The 21,703-nt window shown below is 37.8% G+C and overlaps 1 long non-coding RNA gene across 3 annotated transcripts in view; it reads right to left on the reverse strand.

Moving 5' to 3' along the window:
• LOC119253419 (uncharacterized) overlaps positions 1-21,703 on the reverse strand; it is a 394,934-nt gene that overhangs the window by 225,190 nt on the left and 148,041 nt on the right. Inside the window, exon 2 of one of the 3 annotated variants that reach the window (XR_008553318.1) lies at positions 17,853-18,071. The exons of 1 other annotated variant lie outside the window; for it this stretch is intronic. This is a non-coding gene — a long non-coding RNA (uncharacterized LOC119253419). Of the gene's footprint in view, positions 1-4,310; positions 4,415-17,852; positions 18,072-21,703 lie in introns of those variants that run through there. One more of the 3 variants, XR_008553319.1, reaches the window with a different exon arrangement.

Genomic DNA, 21,703 nt, shown 5'->3' on the forward strand with positions numbered 1-21,703 from the left:
GTGTCTCTTGGCTTCACTGACTTTGATGACTTAGATATGAGAGTCAGTGAAAAGGCTGTCTGCATGTTGTGATTTTAAGGGTGAATGCCAGAAATTCCACCAAGGAAACTTTTTCTCTCTTTCAAGTCTTTGCTTCTTTTAAAATTGCAAATAACCCTCCAGAAAAATAAGCTTTGAAAGCTCTTCACCATGTGTATTTTCAGTGCTGGGAGATTAAAGTTTTGAAAAAGGAACAGGAGGGACCAAGAGAGTAGTGGGGTTGGGGAAGATACATTTAGAAGAAAGCACATGACTGAGGAGAGATGAGCAGAGAAAGTTATTCAGGAGAGATAGAGATGAGACACCAATGTAAACTTTTGACTATGGTCATTCCTGGATACTCATGATTAATCCAAATCCATCCGTGATCTGTACAAGGGAACGTGGTGCAACTTCTGCTAAGAGTGGTGACCTTGGACTCTTAAAGAAAACCAACTTGCTGATTAAACCAGAGTCATATACAGCTAACTAATTAATAGAAAGACCCTGAAGTAAGATATTTTGAGCCCTGAAAATATTAGCAGGAAGACCACGTAATTTATCATTCAAATGAGGACACACTTAATTTTAAATTATTTAAAATTTGAATGGCAAGCAGACAGTCAAGCTAGTAGGTATGGTTCTTTTTTGAGCCATGAAAAACTATTGCTAACTTCCTGGTGTATTAAATAATTAATTTTCATCTTATTTGTCCTTGAGAATTGAATGATTGTTTCCATCGCTTCTATTGTTTACAAATGAAAATTGTTTTCTAATAACTGATATAGTCTGCAGCAATGAATGAGGTGCTTAATTAACCTAATAAACCTTCACTGACAGTTGACCTTGGGGTGAAGAGTGACAGGCACACACAGTTGCAAATAGTCTGATGCTTTGTCAAAAGGAAGTCAGTTCTTTCACAAAGAGTTGACATTGCTCCTGGAAAACTTTGAGACAGGAAGGATCTGGATAGGAAGCTGAGCCCTTGCAGGAGGAAAGGAAGCCTTTTTAGGCATTAAAGAAAAATGCTTCAGTAAGAGAGACTATAAAATAGAGTTTTAAACTATCTATGACAATGGGAATGAATGGGCAATTTTTTACTATATATATGTATGTGTATACATATGTGTATATATATATATACATGTGTATATATACACATATGTTTATATACATGTATTTGTATATATGTATATATGTATGTGCATATACATATATGCATATATATGCTGTAGTGTTATTTCCATGTTTTTCTAAATGTCATTTGACTGCTTCCTCTGATACCAAGTGTTGAATCCTATTCTGACTCTTCTACTTCAAGATGGTATGTGATTCCAATATCCCCAGGGAAAGCTCTTCATGGTTCAGGAATAGGATCTGCCCCTGGGAACAGGCTCTGCCTCCCATGGAGCAGTTCTCTAGCCTGGCTTTACTTTGTCTCTCTGTGTAGGAAATAAAGAGGATTATTTAGGAACTTTTAAGCTTTAACCTCCTGAGCAAATTTAACAGCAACAACAGAAGCAGGGCTGAGGATGGTGCATGAATCAATGCAAATACCTGCAAGTACTTTCAATTTGGTGCTATGGTTTTTGCCCAAAAGGCAGAGGTTGCATTTAAATGTGATCACACACACATTCCAGGCCCTGATTTTCCTAAATTGCATTTACTAAATGAAACGCCTTTACCACCACACAGACCCATTTTCTCCCCAAGGGGCATACTATTTTAGTTCTCCAATGAAACACCATTCTGTACAGTTCAAGGTTGAGCCAAGGCTGCAATCAATCCACTTTTAAACACTTCCATTCATTTATCAGGAGATTTTAAATTATTTGATTCGATATATTTTGTTTTCATAGACCAGAATACATATGTACATAGATGTTGACGTTAATCCCTTAGCCTTTCACCTACTTATTCGCTGCTTATCTGTTCACTTTATTAGAAACATATTTATTACAATGCTATTGACTGAGCAAAACATAAAATGCATACTTTTGCTGATAGGATAGAAAATGGAAAAGTCCAATAGCAACTTTTCTACTTTTTTCCATCTCTTCCACCACTGTCAAAGAATGTCAGCTTTAGCAGTCTTCTAAATGTGTTTTTTAAAAACTCTGAGTAAACTTAATTTTGAAACCTTTAAATGCCAGCAGTGAGCATTCTCTTGTGCACAGTCTTTAGTAGAACAGCCCAGGTTGTCATGGTGAAATGGGTCAGCTCTGCTCGCCAGGCAGCCCACAAAACGGCAGGCAGGCCACTGGCATAGTGGTGGTGAGGCAGGCCAGAGAAGTTCCCAATCTATAGCTGAATCTAGGTCACCGGGATTCTTTGATGCTGCAGCTGTCCATGTGGGACTTCCATCTCCAACAGGGCTCACAAATCTCTCTCACACACTGGGCCTTCCCTGGAGCTGTAAACATCGCCATTCTGCAGATCCCTCCTTCTGCAGGCCATGTGTTACTCTTCGAATTAAATTTCCCAGCCATGTGAACTAAAAACATTCTTCGTGTGTGTGTGTGTGTGTGTGCACGTGTGCAAGAAATACACAGAGACAGAGATCTTGTCTGGAGCCTGAACACTGAAATTACCCCCATATAAATGCATATTTCTGCAGAGTGAGCTAAATATTAATATCACATTCCTCTGTTAATGTAAACACCAGCAGACAGATTTGGCGGCTCATAAAAAGAGGAAGAACTTGGGCTTTTATCCACACACAGCATGTGCATTTTTTTTCCTGAGTACCATTTAAGTTAACACCATGTCTACAGTTTGTCTGAAATGGCAGGAATTCAGTGAGTTTGGAGGGGAGCTGAGAGCAGCCGGCTCAAGCATCAATGCACACTTGACTGTTTAACAGAGGTCCTGTTGCTCAGAAAACTTCAATTTGGCCTTCCACATCAGAGCTGTAATTATATATTTGTGCCCATTTTTTTGACAATACTATTTAAATATTCATTACCTTTCCCTAGTCTATTAACAGCAGTGATCTGCATTTAAGCATCTTCCTTAGAATTTATATTTTATGATTCTTTTTATTGTTGGTTCTCTCTTTTTTTTATATTTTTAATTGAAGTGCAATCATTTTAAGTTGTTCAAATATGAGTTAGGATTTCCAAATTTCAGGCAAAATGCCAGTGCAAAAGCCTTGCTCTTCCCTAGCAAACTGATAGTTACAAACACAAATAACTTTGTTAGGCAATGGACAGGACATCAAGAGAATTTTTTTGCCTTAGCCAGACATCTAAAATCATTAGTAATGAAAACAGCCATCAATTTAGTCACTATTTAATATCTGTCAGGCAGTATGCTAAGTGTTTTCATGCACTTATTGTCTCACTGAATCCTATTACACTAGAAAGGAACACTATTATTCCCCACTTCACAGATGAGAATGGATGTATGTACACGAGGCATGGAGGGGATGAATAAATTGATCAGAAACACATAATCAGTCAGTCAGAGAGGAATCTTCCTCCATACCTCATGCTTAACCACACACCATAGGCATTTCTCCAACTGTGCAGTCTCCCTTAGATCCTTTGAGCAGAGAATATATCTTCCCACTGCTCTCACTCCCTGTCAGGAGATACACGCTCCCTGCTTCCTCCTTGAGTCTCACCTACCAACCAGCTACTCACAGAAATCCATTCCTTATGCTCTCAGCTTCCTTGGTATCATGGGAATAGTGTTCTTTCTATGCATTCCTATATAAAGCTGCCTACATATTGTTGGAAATGATCATGAATCATCTCCTTAGAGACATGTACTGTGTTCATATAGTGGAAAAGCTGCTTGAGGGCAGGGCCTGTAGCATGGATTTCCTCCCCAGCACCTATTACCAGTCTAGCATATGTGATAGTTCAGAAACATTACATGTCAGCAAATTCCAAAAAGAAATTTCAGTTTAAACACTGTAAATTAGCTTACAATCTATGGAAACACCTCAGCAATAATCTGAGATATCTGATTTCAATTGTTTTGAGTTTGACCTGCCATGCCCTTGCACACTGTATGTGGGTGTGGTACTCAAGGATGGTCGTACAAGGAAAAGTGGAAAGCAAATTAAGTGGCCCTGGGCTGTGCTCTGTCTTGCATTCCCTACTGGGGCATCTCTACATCCCCTTGCATTTTCATTTCCAGCCTTCACTAGTTTCTTAGCTGGACAATTTGTTCTATCGGTAACAGAAAATTTTAAAGTCAGTTAATAGCTGAGCAATCTTGAGCAAGTTATTTAATCTCACTGAACCTCAGCTTCTTATATGCAAAGGGATGATAAGAATCCTTACCTCATACTTCCTAGCACTGCCACATGGAGATGTAGTAAATATTAAAGAAGCAATGCCTGTAAGATGCCAGGCACACTATAGACTTTCAGTGGATGTTACCCTCCTCTTCTCTCACTTCTTTCTGTGCTAAATTTAAATAAATAAATAAATAAATAAATAACCTGTCAGTAGTAATTACCTTTCTCAGCATAGCCATTCAAAAAAGGGGTTCAGCCATACTGATATTTAATATTTGACGAAAGGTTTGCTTTATAAAAAATGAATTTATGAACCTTAACATGTGAACCTTAGGAAAGTTCTTGTAGGAATCAAAGCAAGTATTACAATCATCTTAATGTTAGAGGTAAAAATAAAGACCACTTTAAATCACTTATGGGACAAATTATTCAAATTCAACTGGGGAGTCACAGCTCAATTTTACACCCAGCGAACCAAGATCTTTCTGGGAAAGCACAGTGACTCCCAGACTGGGCTCTAGGCAAAATTGTTATAGAGCAATGACTGTTCCAAAAAACATGATGCAACACGCTCTCTGCACAATCATGACAAAGAGCTCTCCTTCCTTGTCCTCCAATCATCCTCAGGTTATGCTCCCATCCAGGGGCATTTTCAGTAAAAAGGAGAAAATGATCTGCTTTCCAATCCCACTCCTATAAGAACATGCTGACATTTATCCACTTGTCTTTCATCTAAGAGAGGCACAGTGAGTGAAAAGGCTGGGAAGAACTGTGTACAATCCATAGTTGGATTCAAATTATTTCACTTTTTGGTTCCTCAGTTTTTAGCTATAAAAGAGAATCAATTTGACTGTGTTTTGTGAGAAATAATACATGAAAATGCTAGAGATATAGTTGTTAAATTGGCAAATGTATTCAGTAATCCCAATATAATGAAGCTAGAAATTACCTTCTAAACACTATATTGAGGAATAAAATCATTGGAAAACAAAGCTCCAAAAAGAATACCATGCATAATAGGACCAAAAGATATATTTAGGAATGAATTTAGCATGTGCTATGTAAGATCTTTATGCAAAAAAAGATAAAATATTACTAGGAAAAAATTTTAAGATTTGAATAATAGAAATACATACCATCTTCATGGCCTGGAATACTCATTGATAATTGCCAAATTAATCTATAGATTTAACACAATCCTTACCAAAATGTCATCAGGTCTTATTATTCTGTTTAAGAAATTGACAAACTGACTCTAAAATGTATATGGAAAGGCAAGTATATAAGGGAAAAATAATTTTGAAAAGGCAAGCAGAATAGAAGAACTTATACTAGTTGATTTTAAGACTGACTAGAAAGTTACAGCAAGCAAGATGGTGGAACAGAATGAAGAGTTCAGAAATAGACCCAAACAAGTATGACAGTCTTGTCATAGACGAAGATTTTTAGGCTAAGACAGAAAAAACACTAAATATAAAATAAAATTGATTAAATTAGATAGCATCAAAGTTAAATCCTTCTGTTCTCCTCAAAAGAAAACATCAAGTAAATGAAAAGACAAACTGGGACAAAACATTTGTAATACATATAGCTGACAAAGGAGTATATCCCGAATATATAAAGCAATTTTCAAGTTGATAAGACAATAATGCAACTTATTAAAAGGGCAAGAGACTTCAGTAGACTCTTCACAAAGATACTTAAGTATCGAATAACGGTGAAGAGATATTCAACATTAGTCATTTGGGAAATGTAAATTAAAACCACCATGTGGTATTTCTCCATACCCAGTAGAATGACTAAAATTAAAAAGACCTGCAATATCAAGCATTGTTGAAGACAGGAAGCAACTGGAATTCTCATATACTCGTATATTAAGAGTATAAAGTGTGCAAGTAACTTGAAAAACAGTTTGGAAGTTTTATGCAAAGTTAGAAAGATACTTATCATATGACCCAGTAATTTCACCGGTCTATATCTACTCAAGAGAAATGAAAACATATATGTACATAAAAATTCAATGTTCATTCAATGCTGCTTATAAGTGAAAATTAATTTTAAAAAAATCAGTGTTCATAACAAATTATGGTATAAATATACCATAATTTTCTATCATGTAAGAATTTTTCAGAAAGAATTTCCCTGACCTCCTATTTTCAGTTCTATTTTGGTTCTGCTATTTTATTGCCCTAGTGGTTTTTCACAATTTATAATTATTAGTTACTGGTTTTTGTCTGTTTTCTCAATTATACTCAAAATGCCAGGAGGATAGCATTACAACACAATGCCTGGAAGGTGATAAACAAATTTACCTCATAGGTTCTCATTGTCAGTAAAATATCTGACAAGGTAATCAGCTACTGCTTCTTTGAGATTACTAATCAACATTTCTTCTATATGTGGTGGTACTGTGAATGATCACCAAACATGAGTTTTATTGCTTTTATAGAATTTCTCATAGCCTTCTTCTAAGATATAAAGTACATACCAAGTAGAGCGAATGAGTGTATTTCTTCTTTTGTATGTTTTTTTAAGAACCATGGAATGTTATAAGTGGAAGCAGCTTGAGCAATAATCTACTTTCATTAATGGATTTGTTGGCTTTTAGAATGACAAGAACCCTCAGATAACATTTTGTTGAACACGATTCAACATCTCTCTCAGATAACAAATAAGAAGAGATAGGGCCCATAGCTAATGCTACAGAACTTGTGATTTACAAATGACCATAATTTTAGACATTTTCCTCAAAATAAACTCCAGTAATTTGAGGATTTAACCTCATGAAATTTTAGAAAAATTATTCTATCATATACTATCACTACATAGAATATTCAGTTAAGTTATTTATTCAACAAATATTTTATTTCACACACATTCTGTACCAGAAATTCTTCTGGGTAGTTGAGGATATATCAGTGAACATAACAAGAAAACATGTTTTAGCCCATGTGTCAATTTTGAAATAGTATATTATCCTGAATTCACCATAGGATCATCAAAAAGTAATATAAAAGAACATGCTTTTTATTATTCTCTCAATAAAGACAGAATAGAAATCCTCTAATAAGGTATATGATAGGAAAACTCCCATGCCATTATTTAACATCTCCCTTTCCTGAATTTTGAAGAATTAGCCTCTGTTAGAGCCTTAGCTAATAGCCCAGAGTTAAAGAGAATATTCTATCCCAGGAGCTCCCTCTGTTATTAACTCACCAATATGCAATGTGACTGTGAATTCTCTTCTTCAGTAATCCTAAGCTTTTGGTAACACTGGAATGGGAGCAGAAACAGAGTAAGATGTAGCCTTGAATCAGACCTACTGACCTAATACACCTCTGTGTTTCAGGTAACCTAAACAAATTTGGTCATTCAACCAAGTTTCACTCATCCAGAAAGGCATCCTCCATCCATTTCCTCCCAAAAGTTATATCAGTTATTCTGTTTTCCTGCCATTCATTAATGCTTTGAGAGCACTAGTTCTAAGATGTGGTTTAGAACCGTGGTGCCACACTGATACTTTCTTCTAAAATGGACATGGAGTCAGAAGCACTCTTACAGGAGCAGGGGCAGCTGAGAGGGGCAAAATGCTGGGTAGCAAGGAGAAAGGCACATGCCCCAGAGGTGGAATAGATGCAACAATCTCTCCTATAGCTGAGGATGATATCACTGTTCTGACCTGTCTCTCTAGTGTGCTCGCCTACCACCACCACATGCAAGGGAGGCTTCCTAGCTCCCTGACAAAATTTTCCCATTCTCTGAATATTTCCTCGGCTTTCCTGGGAACCCTAACTAGACTTGCTGCTTTAGCTGGAGACCAACAGCCCATTAGGGATCCACTTTTGACAACACTAGGAAATACACAAGTGTGGATTTCTTATAATAAAGCTACAGTATATTCCCCCTCTTAAAAAAGAAAATAGCATCTACTGTATTTTAAAATTATAAAATAATGCAAACTTCTTATTTTAACAGCTCAGATCTCAGTTGCCAAGTAACAGAACCCACAAGTTCTCTGTATTTTCCATGAGCTTTCAAAGTTTATGTTTCGGGCATATTTCAGGGCAAGGAGGAACTTGTTGATAAATATATAGTATTCTCTTCCCAAAAGAAATTTAGGGATTTCTCAGAACAACCTGGGGGGTTGAAGGGGTGATTGAGAAGTCACTGCTGGCTTTTCCTTTCTGAGCTATTGGTTCTGTTGCTAATGAAAGACAAAGGCTAATTGTTCCTCCCTATCATCAATGTTGCTTTGAGAAGCCAAAGGCACTTTTGAAAAAATGGACTATCAACTTGGTGTTTTCAGAGAGAGTTTTGGAGAGCAAGACAAAAGTTCTATCTTACTTTCGGGTAGTTTTCTAACAAAACTGCACAATTTTAGTCAGCACACAGGACTAGATGCCCTGGACTGTGTCTTGTCTTTCTGTTCCACATTCTTGCTGAAAATTATTAATTTCCCTCCTTTAAGTTCCTGTCACCTGTTTTTCTATAATAGCTCTTGGTACTCATCATATGCTGTCCCTAATATTGGTGCTATTGTTCATTTATTGCTAACCTTACTAGATCACAGCTTCCAGGGAGCAATTATCTCCTATATATTTTCCATTGCCCTAGGAAATATGCTCTCTACATAAATTCTAAATAAAAATGCTGAGTGACTAAACATTCTATATATGCCTGAGCTAAGGGAGAATAAATAATATCTACTGACAATATTTCCCAAGTTCCTTGTTCCTCTCCTAAATCCTAAAAAATCATGCATACTTACTTACAGATACTAAAAGGAAAGTCTATTACTCACTTCTTTTAATCCCAACTCCTAACTTCCCTTGACTCATATTGATTTCTTTTGGTAAAATATATTAATAATTGTGCTTGTTCTTAGCTTTATCTTGGCTTTCTAAGATTTTATAGCATGACTTTTGCCCTATTTCTTCTCCTTGTCCATCTCCTGTGTGGGTTTCCTCCCATGGCCCATCCCTTGGTCACTGGCATTCCTTGGTATCATACCCAGTATTCCTCTCTCAGCAGTCACTCTGTTACTATCTACACACTGGTGATGGCCAGTGACTATCTGCAGACCAGCTCTCTCCTTGAGTGTAAAGCCCCTATAACCAACTGGACATCTCCATATGGATGTCTCACATGCACCTCAAACCCTATATGACCCAAACCAGAATCATCATCTTTCCACTTGAAACCTGCTATTACTCTTGTTCCTTATATCTGAAAATAAGCACCATCATCTACCCAATTACTTAAATCAGAAACCCTTCTCCTAACCTGGCTGTTCACCAATCACTGATGGTTGTTAGCCTCACCCCTCCATATCTACATATATATCTCCCCAGTCCCTAGGCTAGGAGCTGGCACCTCTCATCATAGCATTGAAGTCCTGTTCTCACTGGTTTCTCTCTACAGATATATGGATTTAATCTCTCTAAGTCAGTTAATGCTGAATCCAGAGTGATCTATTTTTTTAATTTTTACATCATTTTTTATTTTTATACAATGTATGCATTTTCATCTTGACTATAGTCCCTTTAAACTTCCCTCCATCCATTCGCCGAAAACTATCACCATGGACCCTTGTGCGCTTCCCAACTTGTTTTGATCCTACTCCCTTCACCCCTCTGTAATATGTCTCTGGTTTATAGTTGCCTGTTGATTTTGATTTTCACTTTATTATAATTAGGTTTTTTTCCTGTTCCCTTATTTGGATCCTCTACATTCCTGCTGTAAGTGAAAACACAGAGTGATCTATCTAAAATATAAATTTGACCATGTCACTCTCCTCAAAAATGTGCCTAAAGGGCCTCCCCGGTGGCGCAGTGGTTGAGTGCTGGGTTGCGAAGCTGCCTGCAGCCTCTACAGCGCTGGTTCGATCCCCGGCTGCTGGGTGAGGGTCCCACATGACACGACAGACCTCTCCTGCCGTGCCCACTGCTCCTCTCAGCAGTGTACTTCGGTTCTTCTACCTGTTCTGCTCCCTGCTCTGGCTCTGGTGAATTCTCTCACCCTCCTGCGCTTCTGACTGTACCCAGTGCTTGTATAAATAAATAAATAAATAAATAAATAAATAAATAAATAAATAAATAAATAAATAAATCTTTTTAAAAAAAAAAGTGCCTAAAAACCTTTCAATAAACTCCACTGTTCTTAAAAAAAAATAAAGCAAAATTCCTTCTCTTATCTCACAAGCTCCTGTGTGACACTATTCCTGCCATGTAAGCACCCACACTAACTCTTTTTCTAATCTACCTAAATGTCTTTACTACCTCAAATGCTCCCTCTCATTTCTGAGTCCTGACTATGTTATCTTTGGCTTTTTTTAATTCTCAGTCTCCCACTAGCTACCCTCATGAGAACAAAGATTCTATCTAATTTGTTTGAAGCTTAATCCCCAGCACCTGGCCCAATGGCTGGCATGTAGTTGGCACCCAGAAAACATTTTGAATCATAAATCATATGATCACTTTCCCAATGTGACATACACTGAAAAGTAAAGTATTTTTTACCTTATTGTGTTTCTCCTTCCCCAAACTTATTGGTTATTTGAATTACCAAGAGAAGCATTTTTATGAAGTGGGATAGTGTACATAGAGTTTGAATGGATCTAGAGTTTACTGAAAGTAGATTTCCCTGATCAGAAGATCCATACACAGTGGAGTTCTAGAAGCCTCTAAGTTAATTCCCCCATGATTGTTATGTTCTTTGAGTTATTGACTGATCTGAAATGGAGCCAATAATAAGTACATTCCAGACTTCTGGCGTACTCTGGAAGGTGGTAGATCAGTTTTTCTTCGCAAATTAAATACATATATTGCTGGCAATTCAGACCTTATACTTGGCAGATTATACCCTAAAGAAGGCCTGCTTTTTATTTGCCCACTCAGCCCACCTGGCACTTGCAGTAATTTCAGAGGGACTCTGGGTTTGACTCCTTTCCAAGTAGACACAGCGCAAGATAAGAAAAGAAATAATATGCTCAATGATTCATCGTTAGTAACCACATGTCAAAGTTAAAGTCCACAGTACAAAGGAACCCACCATCTTGCCCTGAGTGGATTAGGGAGACTGTTTGAAAGGAGGTGATTAAGAATAAAGGCTTTTAAATCTTGCAAAGTGTATAGAAACTGTTGACTCCTTTGTGAGGAAATAAACTGCCTAAATTAAATAGTAACTCTACCAACAGGTATTTAAGGGACACTTGAAGCAGAATGGTTACTGTGTTCTGAGGACACTAGTTAACTTGTAAAAAGAAAAAAAAAAGAAAGAAATGAACAAGCACAATTCTTTTGCCATATTTGTGGGTGCAACGTATCTTAAATATAGCCAATGGAGCTGGAAGAAAACAGGTAGTCAGTCTTTTAAGCACTGAACTTGCAAACCTAACCCTGATACTTTAGTTTCTGAGTTCAGATGGAGCCTTATTTAGAGTTATCTAGGCTTGCAACATCTGTTCCACCACAGATGTGGTGTGGTCAGAGAACTCAAGTCAGGATACTCAAATTTAAATCCAAGCCTTTAAACATACCAGTTACGTAAACTCGAACTTGTCACTGAATGTCTCAGAACTGAAGGATTTTCCTTTTCAATTGGAATGTAGCAATTTCTCTAACACCAGGTTGTTGTGATTCTTAAATAAGATAATGTATTTAAAATGCTACTTAAGAGACCCATATATAGTATGTATGCAGGAAATATTTTTTTAAAGATTTATTTATTTATGCATACAAGAACTGGGGTACAGGTTAGAGGTACGGGAGGTGAAAGGATTCACAGAGACAGAGTGGGAAACAGAACAGGCAGATAGACTGAAGTACACTGCTGAGGGGAATAGCAGGCGAGTCAGGATAGGTCCGCTGTGCCATGGGGTAGCTCCCTGGCCAGGAATCGAACCCATGCTGCAGAGAGCTTCCCAGTGTTGTGCTTACCCCCTTGCACCACCAGGGAGGCCCATGTATGCAGGAAATATTATGGTAAGAGAAAAACCATACCCTCAATCAAATCACTTGATTTTTCTAGATTTCAGTTTCTCTACTGTAAAACAAGAAGAATACTAATACCATAGACTTGGTATGGAATTTAAACAAAATGATGTATGCAAAGATCCCAGAATGTCCCTGACAACTAGAAGCATTCCATGCAATGATAGCATCTCTCATAGACATACAGATCCATAGATGTCATATCTTATAAAATAAATACATAGTCCTTAGTTAACTTTTTTAGCTCCAAAATTCATACACAATAATTTTGCTATTCTAAAAGAATTATGATCACTCTTTTAAAAACCCAGCAATGTCCCTGGAGCTCCCCCAGATCTGCCTAATTAATCCTAACTCCAGCATCTCTGGGAGATATTTTTCTGACTCCTGCTGAGAAACAGGTGGACAGTGACGACTATCAGAAGAGATTCCAGAAAGTACCCACTGGGGTCATGATTGGTTTCCTGCCTCATCCATAGAAAGTGGCAAGTAAATTTCTTTCCAGAGTCATGGAAACCTCAGTACAACATGTAGATTAGAAAACTGAGTCGATCACTCTCCTGACTTCTCTCCTAGCAATGGCTAGTATGGAGGTGAATATATTCGACTGGCCTCCAGGGCAAAGGGTTAAAATCTACCTTATATCTCTCTCACTGGTTCTAGCAGCATCCTGGAAAGCTCTTCACTTATGCTCAGTTACACTGGAAAACGTCAAATATATGAATTTAGAAACTTTCTGTCAACGCTTTGCTGAAATTAGGTATTAATTGATATTAAATGACAGAATGCCTATAGAAATATACTACATGCCAAGGGTTTTCTGACTGAGGAAAGGTAGACAAGAGTGAGAAGGGGTACAGAATGAAATAATTAGCACAATGAAATAATGATATGATTTTCCATTTCCATACAAATATTGCTAAATACTTCATTCAGTAGCATTAGAGGGCCTCGCTTTCTTTACTGTTAGCTCATTTATATTCATTTTGTTCAGTTGTGTTCTTTTTTAAGCCCTCTAAAATAAAAAGAACATAGTATTAATAATCAATTTACTTTGTTAATCACAATAGTTTTTCAGCATTTCCTATTAAACTGAAACCTAGATTGTGACAAATACTGAAGGAATTAAAGATTTACAAATATTTTTTAAGGAAGAAGGTTGCTGACTTGGATTGGAACATGGAGTTTTCACTATGTATTTGAAAGAGCTATGTAAATTAGTATGTGACTTAATGTCTATAAATTAGTATGTGATTTTTTAATAGGTAATCTACATCAAGATTATTTCAAATACTTCTTTTTTAAATTTTTTAAAGATTTATTTATGCATACAAGAACTGGGGAACAGGCCAGAGATGAGGGGGGTGCTCCATGTGGGTTAGCTCCCTGAACTCATGCTGGAGAGGCTGCGGACTGCTTCACAGTGTTGTGTTTAACCCCTTGCACCACCAGGGAGGCCCTATTTCAAATACTTCTCTACAGAGCTGGAATCATCAAGTGGACACATATGCTGCTTACGTGTGCTTGCAGCCTTCCTCCTTTGGGAATGGAGTGTATATGACACTCTCACATTTCCTTAAAATTAGAGGTATGGGACTCCCTTGGGCCAATGACATGTATCACTTCTAGGCAAAAGCATTTACTGTTAATATGAGACCTATAGCCTTACCCTGCCTGCATTGGCTACCACAAAACACCTGTTTATTTTGAGATTTGACTCTAAGCCCTCATATGAAAGGGGCTTCCCTGCGGAGTCACCCAGTCACACCTCAGGCATTTTATGAGCAAGAAAGAGACATCTGTCCCTTCATAATTTGGGGTGTTTGTTACCACAGCAAGGCCTAGCCTTTCTAACCTATACAGAGACCACTAGGTCCTAACACAGCAAGTTTGATCCCCTAGCTTGTCTTTAAGTTCTGCCCCCTCTCTACTTTAACTTACTGCTAAAATTAAAATCACACTTATTTTTTAGGAGAAACTGATAAGATAATATTCCAAGCTAGCACCTGGAAAAATGGTTGATTGGATTGGTCATAAGTATATGACTTGGAAAAATATACACATTAATACACTAGATTAAATGACTAGTGGATTTTCTCCTCTTGAGTCTAAGAGGTATAAGTTTCTTGTTACTGTTTTAGCAAACATGGTGACTTGAAACAATAAAATTTTTCTTTTACAGTTCTCAGAATGTAAGTCTCTATCAAAGTGTTGGCAGGGTCATGTTCCTTCTGGAGATTTCAGGGGAAATCTGTTTCCTTGTCTTTTGAACGTCTACTGAATGCCTGTATTCCTTGGTCCCTTCTTCAAAGAGCATCACTCCAATCTCTTTTCCATTATCATATTTTCTACTGTTCACTCTGATCTCCTGGCTCCCTTTTCTAAGGACCCTTATGATTACATTGGGCCTACCAGAATAAGCCAGGATAATCTCCCCACCTGAAGATCCTCAACTTAAACACATCTGCAGAAACTCTTTTTATCATATCAGGTAACCTTTAAAACAGGTATTTTTTAATCATTGGGCCTATCTGTTTACCTATCACTCTGCACTCCTTCTCACCCTTGTGTAACACAGTGTCTTAAACAAAAATCTTTGCTGAATAAGTGGATGTTTAGTTCAAATGTACACTGCATCATAGCTCTTTTATTAAGAGCCTAAAAACATGGTTAATAAAGCTACATATACCCAAATATGCACACAGAAAAAATTTTACTACCCTTCACAAAAGCAGGAATAAGGGGAAATGATTTGATTCACTTTGATTCAAGCTGAGTATTAATGAGACTATAGTAAAATATCTTCCTATACATCTCAGTACCAAATCCTTAAGAGATGTGAATACAGGGCCTCCCTGGTGGCGCAAGGAGTTAAGCACCTCACTATGAAGCAATCCGCAGCCTCTGCAGCATGAGTTCGATCCCCGGCCGACCAGAGAGCAACCCACATGGCGCGGCAGACCTCTCTTGTCTCGCCCACGCTCCCCTCAGCAGTGTGTTTCAGTCAGTCTGCCTGTTCTGCTCCCCACTCTGTCTCTGGTGAATCCTCTCACCTCCCAGACCTCTGGCCTATACCTCAGCTCTTGTATGTATAAATAAATCTTTAAAAAAAAGAGAGAGAGAGATGTGAATACAATGTTTCATCTAACATTTATACTGACACATGTTGTACATACACACATTAGTAGTTGACATATATAAATGGATTCAGATAGTCATTAATCAGAAGATAAACCATGTGTTTTCTTGTTGAAAGTTGCTTATTAGTTGTCTTTTGCTCTTATCGTATGAGATTAATTGCTGAAAGAGAGAGTTGGTTATCTCACCCTGAGCAGTATAACTCTTATTTCTGCTCTCTTGGTGTCTTTATATTCATCAATTCATGTAGACCTTAAGGTAAGAACACAGAACAAAAAGCTCCCTTCGAATATGCAATTTTGGGGTCATATGGTAGCCCATTTTTTAGTAGTCTAAGGAACCTCCTCACAGGCTTCCATAGTGATTGGACCAGTTGGATGGAACTGGAAAGGAATATTGTCAGTGAAATAAGTCAGAAGGAAAAATAAAAATATTGGATTGTTTCACTTAAAAGAGGAATATAGGGGAATCAAATAAGGGATCAGGGGGAAAAATAATAATAATAATAAACCAAAAATAAACAGGCAACTATAAATCAGAGACATTCTATAGGACAGGGGGAGGGAAAGGGACAAAACAGGGTGGGCAGAGCACAAGGGACTATAGTGATGGAGCACACCAGGTGAATTAGTGGTGGGAATTCTATGAGGACTACAACAGAGAAAAAGCAAACCAAACATTGTACAAAAATGAACAATGATGTAAAATATATGTAAATAAAAATATTTTTTTAAAGAGGCATGTATTTTTATTTATTTATTTGTTTGTTTGTTTGTATATGCACTGGGTACAGTCAGAAGTGCGGGAGGGTAAGAGAATTCACCAGAGCCAGAGCAGGGAGCAGAGCAGGCAGAAGGACCGAAGTACACTGCTGAGGGGAGCAGCGGGCAGCAGGAGAGGTCTGCGCGCCATGTGGGACCCTCCTCCGGTGGCCAGGGAGCAGCCGGGGATCGAACCGGCACTGCAGAGGCCGCGGGCAGCTTCGCAACCCAGCGCTCAACTGCTGCGCCACTGGGGAGGCCCAATAAATATTTTTTTAAAAAAACAAATATGCAATTTCCCAACCTGTCAGGCTCTGAGCCCTTGGTAATTGCTCCAACCACTTCCTCCACTGACTCAACACTTACATTCCACAGACTGAGGATATTCTCAATTTGCCACACTCTCCTAACCGACCTCTAGTTTTCATCATTCTCCCAGAAGGGCAACATTGACAATTCTGGGATCTTCCAATGATGAGTTTAAACTCATTTGAGCAATTATCCATGGGACTTCTAAGTACCCAATGAGTAAGTGCACTAATTGATTGAAAATAAAACTCAACCACAACAAAAAAGTGGTTCAGTTTGATTCTCAGTTCTAAGATTGAAGCTAAAATTACACTACACAAGACTCAAATATTACTTTGAGGGCCTATTACAAAGAGAAAATGGTAAGTACCTTTTTGCCACAGACAAGAAGTTCTACACAGGGGTGAGCAGCTACATGGGGACTTAAGAAGGACCTCAGAGGTGTTGGCCCACACCGTGGCTGCACTGAGCACTAGGACCAGCTGAGCCACGATGTGAATCCCACAATATTCACTGATACCCAGACTAGCACCCAACTATGTAGACTTTTTTCCTGGGATATCAGATCTGCTGTCATCTCCTTTCCAGCGAGTCAATTCTAAGTTTTCAACTCACTTGATTCCTACCTTAGCACCAGTTTCTTTATCAATAAAATAATGCTAGAAGAATGAAGTAAAATAATACATAATGTATCCCAAATTATATAAATATGTATATAATTATATAAATATGTGAAGTGTATAAATATGTATAAATAATGTACCCCAAATTATATAAATATTGGCTGTTTGCACCTGAATTTCTTAAGCATAAATGTATCAAATTGATGCAAACTTCTCTAGAAAATGCTTTAAATTTATGTTTTTTAATTTGTGTTATGACAAACTAAGAGAAATTAAACAAGCATATTCTGGACTACCCAGACAGCTACCTTGATGATTTCATGCCTGTATTTGCATTTTTGTTGATAATCATCTTGGGACCAATAGAAGAAAAAAAAAAAACAAGCACCTAGATTACCAAAAGTTATTTGACTGATTCACTCATTTATTCATTCACTATATTAAGGTTCAACCTATACAATAGATGTGGAAGTTGTATCCAAAAAGTTACAGTGTTTGCTCTCAATTATTTCAGACTATAGATTCTTTAAACTGGGGTCTATGAAACTGTAAATTCAGAAGTTCTATGAGCTTCTGAAATTATAAGCAGAATTGTATTATGCTCAAATGTGCTTATGAGCACTTTTCTAGAAATAAAAGGTTTATCCTCTTTATAAGACAGACAAAAAGGTTTGTGTAACAGCCATCCTTGAAGTTGGAGTGTCCAACATCCCTTTTCTGGTAGCAGAATACATTGCTGCTCTTTGGAGAAGCACCACTTTACCTTCTTCAGTCCAAGTGGATTGGGTGGAGGTAATCTCACCACCTGGCTCCAGGGATGAGCCGGTGACCCAATGTGAGTCAATCAAAGTTAAGTCAGCATGTGACTTTCCATCAAGACTTCAAAACTTGTAGAACATTAGCCACACACCGCTGATCATCTTTGCTGCCATGTAGAGAAGACTAAAATGGAAGCCAGAAAGAAAGAAAGCCAGGTGGAAATCTGGAGAAAGACAAAATTACAACTTTTGTTGGAAGACATGATTTCATTGAAAGCTAGAGCAAATTCAACTTGGGACGTTCTAGTTACATAAGGAATACATTTCAGTTCTTTGTGTAAATCTGTTAGAATTTTCTCTCTGTTCTTTTCAGTGAAAATAAATCTGGCTAATTCAAACACCCCCACAAACATACACACAAACAAACAAACAAAGCCACTAGTTTATTGTTCCCAGAAACTAAGCTCTCCAATTGATGGTGATTGATTTAGCTTAACCTTATTATTCTTGGGTTCTGTTACATTAACTATCATCCTCAAATCTAAATTTAGTCTTATCACTAGCCCATGACTTACAAATGCCCTCTCATTTTATTTTGTTACCTCTGTAGCCACTGTTTCTCATGTTATGAAATATGAGAATAATAGAGATTATTTTCCCACTCTGATTGGCCTTGAGCTGCTTGCAGAATCACAAAGCAAACTGATAGGTTTTCCCCATAATCTTCAACATGCCAACATCGCTCTCCACACTTTGCACAATGAACATAATGATACTGACTACTTACTGGCATTCAACATGTGTTAGTGAAATAACTTAAAGATGCTAGGACCTTTCTCTGTCATTCTTAAAAGGAAGATAAGCTACCAGTAATGTATCTTGATCTGGGGAACTCATTGGCGAGTGGATGGTTCTCTTATGGAGAACAGAATGTTGGCTTAATCTTCACTTGGTGCATTACAGGTTAGAGAGGACAGCACAAATAAAAAATGGGTGGGTCTATGACAATAAATATAAAGCAATGTCTATTTTCATTTTTATGGCACAAAATTTTAAAGCCTACCCTAATGAAGCCATCACACATGAGTAGTCTCTGAATGGAAAATGAAATTATTCATTACAAGAAAAGGGTAGGATTGGGACTACAATTCTCTTTTGGAAGAAATTCCTTGATGATGTTTAATGTTATTTAAAATATTTCAAAGCATTGGCACAAGCCTCTTCTTTAGGTATACAGAAATTTCACTTATATTACAACATGTCCAAAATAGCAATTTGCCCTTGGTGACAATATCTAGAAGTAGGGCACTGAAACACACCTACATACATACACACATACACATATTTGGCTGAACAGGATCAATTTATGTAATTAAATGGGCTATATTTTCTTAGAGTATGTGCATAGTATTTGATTTAGAGATAAATGTCACAAAAACAACTGAAGAATGTTTTTCTTCGCAAGACCTGAACAGCAGATGTATATTTTTTTGAAGTTATGTGAACAAGAAGGAAGAGAAAGAGGAGGAAGAGCTAGGTTAGAAGAGGAGGCAGAGGAGGGGGAAAGGAGAAGGGGGGAGGCTACAGGAACGTATGTACCTAAGTGGCAATTCCCCATCTTAGCAGGAAGTAGCCTTGGCCTGAGCTACGAGACACAGAAGAGGCTTCTTAGGAAATCCCTGTGAGCTATAAAGGAAGTGAGGACACAGAAAATGCAAAAGCCCCAATAATCCCCTAACAACCACAGAAGCCTCTAAATTTCCATTGAAGTTTTCACCAACTGGCCCTGGTAGGTGGGGAAAGGTGGCACAGATGACAAAAGAAAGAGAAACAATAACAAAACTGAAAGAACGTGGAGGAGCAGTGGCAGGAAGAATTGGTGGCACCAGGAGCAAAGGTCGCCATTCCCTCACCTCCCCACCACCAACACCACCAACACCCCCTCCCCCCGCCCCACTGCACTCAAACTGCCTGTAGGATATTGGAGGCATGTCCTTCTGCCACATCTGGTCAGCCGCCAGGCTGGGGAGCTGCCTGCACAATTTGAAAGAGAAGTGTAAATTCAAGAAACAAAAAGCCTCTTTTGGAGGGGACTTTCCCTTGCTTGTGAGGTTTCAGATCATGTTCTGCAACAATCTCCTGGCTTGTGACAGGGTTTCAGGGAAATGAGACAACTCAGATGCAAATTACAAAGGGGAAAAAAATGCAGCAATGGCTTGAGAAAATGAACTGAATCATGCCGAGTGTGGCGAGGCACAACTCTGAGCTAGAGCAAAGCATAGCAAGTGTTGTCTGAAATACAAGAGCAAAAAAGAAGGGCAAATGTTGCTAGTCTTAGGTAATAATTAGAATTTCTAGTTATTAAGAACCTACTATGTGCCAGAAGAGTTGCATACATTAACCCTTATCTTTCCAGCAGATAATAGGAAGTAGACATTATTATCTCCATCTATAAAGAGGAAAAAGCACACTTAGAAAAATTCAGTAAAAAAATTAGCTAACACCACCCAGTTCCAGGGTGAAGATTCAAACCGAGGTCCACTATTAGCAATTACATGCTTTTCCCTTGACCCTCTGCCACTAATTCATGACTCGCTGTAAAAGCCACAAACTTTTTCATACCTAGATTTTCCCTTATGACATGGTCCAAGTAAACCAATTGGTTAGATAAGACAGTCACCTGAAATGACCTGTTTTTAACCTTGATCTGTCTCTGTCACTAACCTGTTCTATGAAAACTGAATTCATGTAGCTTCCCTGCATCTCAGTTTTCTCATCAATAAAATAGGGATGTGGTAGGAGCAACTTCTATGAGCATACCTAGTCGTCATAGGCTAAAACAAGGAAGGAAATTTCAAAATTGCTGTTTGCTTTTAACAAAGTATGCAGTGAGGTTATTATATTCCAGTTCTCTTCAGATAATATACACTCAAGGTACCATGCTTTAAAAAAAAAAATTATTTTAAACATTTTTTTAGATGACCTTGCAAATGGAGACCTAGTATTCCCACCCAACCTTGGTTAGCAAAAAGGCTGAGCAGGAAAAAAGCAAGGCAAATCAACATTCTTTAGCCCTCTCCCAGCATAAATCATCACTTACTGTGGGAAAATGATTATTCGCCAGGAAGTAGGGCTGATGAATCATTATTCTGTTCTCTTGGGCCTCTGTCAAGCAAGAACTAAAGGAGGAAAAGCTAAGAAGTTGGGTGTGAACTCTGAATTACCAACAGTTTTGCTCATGGCACCTAAGGAATGAAAACCGAAAGCTAAGTGAGCCATAGGCCACATCAAAACATAGCGCAGGCCTGCAGATTGACATGAGCCCAGTCTTCCTGAGTCACTCCTTGAGTCTGAGTCTTTGCAGCCTCACAGAAGTCTTGATCAGCAAATGCAAATAATACCACCCTTGGCTTGTCCTGACAGGCAATGTGCTTGTCAACTAATGCTTGTGTAAGGAGCATCCTCCTCATCTGGAAACACCAGCAAATACTACAAAGAAAGGGTTAAATTGTTCAACCTCAGTGATCATGTTCTAGAAAAGAAATGCATGAGAGATAGACACCACAAACACACTTTCCTTTGTGGTTTCAGCAAATATTGTGCTACAATTTCTCTTTTGTTGCTGTAAGCGACAGCATATCTAATGCAAATACCTTTTTTATTTTGTTTTTCCACATGTACTTTGACATCTGAAGAAAATGTTTGATTTGAACAAAAAGCTATTTTTGATCAAAGCTGTAGAAAGTTAAAACTACACACTTCATAGTCAAAATCATAGGAATTTATCTAAGTTGATAAGAAGTGATCTTTTTTTTAAATGATTTTTTTAAAGATTTATTTATTTATTTATACAAGC

Source organism: Talpa occidentalis, unplaced genomic scaffold (genome assembly GCF_014898055.3).
Source record: "Talpa occidentalis isolate TD23 unplaced genomic scaffold, MPIMG_talOcc4v2.1 talOcc4.2, whole genome shotgun sequence".
In the NCBI taxonomy this organism is placed as follows: Eukaryota; Metazoa; Chordata; class Mammalia; order Eulipotyphla; family Talpidae; genus Talpa; species Talpa occidentalis.